Source organism: Triticum aestivum, chromosome 2B (assembly GCF_018294505.1).
Source record: "Triticum aestivum cultivar Chinese Spring chromosome 2B, IWGSC CS RefSeq v2.1, whole genome shotgun sequence".
NCBI classification, from domain to species: domain Eukaryota; kingdom Viridiplantae; phylum Streptophyta; class Magnoliopsida; order Poales; family Poaceae; genus Triticum; species Triticum aestivum.
In genome coordinates, this window is record NC_057798.1 from 673,423,051 (window position 1) to 673,426,712 (window position 3,662).

The following is a 3,662-nucleotide window of genomic DNA, read 5'->3' on the forward strand; positions in this document are numbered from 1 at the left end:
TGGAAAATACAAGTCCTTGGCGGCATTGGTGGATCATTGGTGTGATCCGACTGGAGCCTGGGCGGCTATGAGAATCAAAAATAAGGCTAACCGAGGGAAGGAGGGAGTACATGCTCAGGGAAACCGAAACCACTATCTCCACAAGGCAGTTAATGTATGACTAACCCCATTAAACATTCTTCTTCTTCTATTTACCATCACTTTCTTATGTATGACTAACCTCTGTTTGGTGGTGCAGGAGGAGAAACTGAAGCGGCCGCTCTCAGACATGCAGGCGTGGGAGATCGCCCATACGCGGAAGGACTCCAAGCCTGGCGAGCCCCAGTACTACGGCAAGCATACCGCGGGGAGGAAGCAGGCCTACTCCGAGGCATATCTGAAGTTGCATCCTGACACACCTAACCCCATTGCGGCGCCTCTAGACGACATGGCGGTGGTGAGCATGGGGCCCAAGGAGCACGGTCGGGAGGTGGTTCTCGATGCTGTGATCACTCCTAGTATCTCCTACACACAGCTTCGTCGGATCGACCCGAGCCTGACCCAGCGCACGAGCCAACCAGTGACCAGTACACAGTCCCTCTTTCAGGAGCAACAATCTGTAAGTATTTTCCCTCTTATCTTCATTGATCACTTTATTTTCCGCATTTAGTAGTTTTATGAGTTCCATCATGTCATACCGTAGGCCTACCTGGAGTACACACGCCAGGAGACCGCTGCATGGCATCAGAAGCTTTATGAACACCAAGTGCAGAGGGATAGCCAGATGCAGCAGGCTTTTCAGGATATGGCGGCCGGTAGGTTCGTGGGGTTCCCTCCAGCACAATGCCCTCCAGCACAACCAGTGCTGATAAGCTTTGAGGAGTTTGTGGCACAGAACGCTGGCCCCTCGCCGGTTAGTTCATCCCCAATCTATTCACCAAAGCATGTCATGCCTTTCAACACAGTCATATATCCCGTTAATATGTCTTTTCAACATCCAGGGAACAGGTGGATCTACCGTTGGCGGTGGTCTTCGTAGCACTCCCGAGTCACGGAGCCCGACCACTCCGATCCACGGAGGCGGAGGCGGAGGTGGAGGCGGTTTTGGCGGTAGCGCTGCCGCTAGCAGTGACGACCTGGGCTTCGGCCGTCTTGGCGGTGACGACCTCCGTGGTGCTCGATGATCCTTGTGTGTGGTGATGATGCTGGAGATGACTTGTGTGTGGTGATGATCATTTAGATAACTTGTGTGCTTCTCTATATGCTTATGCTTATGTTGGTTGTGATGATGTTCATTTAGAGACTTGTGTGTGATGATGCTTATGCATATATTGCTGTGATGGTGCCGAATGATATCCCGTTGTGTTTTATATGTCTATCCCATCATATATATCTGCTAATATGTGTTGTTATTTGAATTGAATTGATTTGAAAAAAAACAAAAAAAAGAAAAAAAAAAGCAAATGCAAACTATGCCGACGGCTAGGCCGTCGGCATAGGGCTAGCGTGAGCTCCCAGTAGCCGACACGTGGCACCTATGCCGATGGCCTAGCCGTCGGCTTAGTTTGAAAACTGTGCCGACGGCTTGGCCGTCGGCATAGGTGCCAGGCCGTCGGCATAGTTTTAGCGTAAGCCGACGGCCAGGCCGTCGGCATAGTGGTGCCACATGGCGACCATTCGTTGGGCAGACTTAACGGTCGTCGCCGTTAGGCGTGATAGTTGCCGATGGCCAGGGCCGTCGGCATAGATGTACGGCCCCCGTCGGCGTATCATATATGCCGACGGCTTTTCTATGCCGACGGCCTCCCGGGCTACGCCGACGTATATGTTGCCGACGGCCCTATGCCGACGGGGACCGTCGGCATAGGCCTGTCCCGACGGCCAGTCAGGGGCATGCCGACGGCCCTGGCCGTCGGCATAGGGGGCGATTTAGGTGAAGCCTGTATTTACAAGTGAGTGGGAGCACTACAACCTTTATGATAAGTATATGTGAATGACATATTGTTTATCGGAAATGATGTAGAATTTTTTGGAAAGCATAAAGGAGTGTTTGAAAGGAGCTTCTCAAAGAAAGACCTCGGTAAAGCTACTTACATATTGAGCATTAAGATCTATAGAGATAGATCAAGACGCTTGATAAGATTTTTCAATGAGAACATACCTTGACAATGATTTTGAAGTAGTTCAAAATGGAACAGTCAAAGAACGAGTTCTTGCATGTGTTGGAAGGTGTGAAGTTGAGTAAGACTCAAAACCCGACCATCGCAGAAAATAGAAACAAAATGAAAGTCATTCCAAATGCCTCAGTCATAGATTCTATAAAGTATGCTATGCTGTGTACCAGACCTATTGTGTACCTCACCATGTTTGGCAAGAGGGTACAATAGTGGTCCAGGAGTGGATCAATGGACAACGGTCAAAATTATCCTTATAGTTAGCTAAGAGGACTAAGGAAATGTTTCTCGGTTATGAAGTTGATAAAGAGTTCATCATAAAGGGTTACATCGATGCAAGCTTTGACACTGATTCGGATGACCCTAAGTCTCAATCTGGATACATATTGAAAGTGGGAGCGATTAGTTAGAGTAGCTCCATGCAGAGCATTGTAGACATAGAAAATTTGCAAAATACATACGGCTCTTAATGTGGCAAACCCGTTGACTAAAACTTCTCTCACAAAGCAAAACATGATCACTCTTTGGGTGTTAATCACATAGCGATGTGAACTAGATTATTAACTCTAGTAAATCCTTTGGGTATTAGTCACATGGAGATGTGAACTAATCACATAAATATGTGAACTATTGGTGTTAAATCACATGATGATGTGAACTAGATTATTGACTCTAGTGCAAATGGGAGACTGAAGGAAATATGCCCTAGAGGCAATAATAAAGAGAATGTTTATTCTTCCTTATATCATGATGAATGTTTATTATTCATGCTAGAATTGTATTAACCGGAAACTTAGTACATGTGTGAATACATAGACAAAATAGAGTGTCCCTAGTATGCCTCTACTTGACTAGCTCGTTAATCAAAGACGGTTAAGTTTCCTAACCATAGACATGTGTTGCATTTGATGAACGGGATCACATCATTAGAGAATGATGTGATGGACAAGACCCATCCATTGGCTTATCATAATGATCATTTAGTTTTATTGCTATTGCTTTCTTCATGACTTATACATGTTCCTCTGACTATGAGATTATGCAACTCCCGAATATCGGAGGAGCACCTTCTGTGCTATCAAACATCACAACGTAACTGGTTAATCATAAATATGCTCTACATGTGTCTCCAATGGTGTTTGTTGAGTTTGCGTAGATCAAGATTAGGATTTGTCACTCCGTGTATCGGAGAGGTATCTCTGGGCCCTCTCGGTAATGCACATCACTATGAGCCTTGCAAGCAATGTGACTAATGAGTTAGTTACAAGCTGATGCATTACGGAATGAGTAAAGAGACTTGCCAATAACAACATTGAACTAGGTATGAGGATATCAACGATCGAATCTCGGGCAAGTAACATACCGATGACAAAGGGAACAACGTATGTTGTTATGCGGTTTGACCGATAAAGATCTTCATAGAATATCTAGGAACCAATATGAGCATCCAGGTTCCGCTATTGGTTATTGACCAGAGATGTGTCTCGATCATGTCGAATAGTTCTCGAA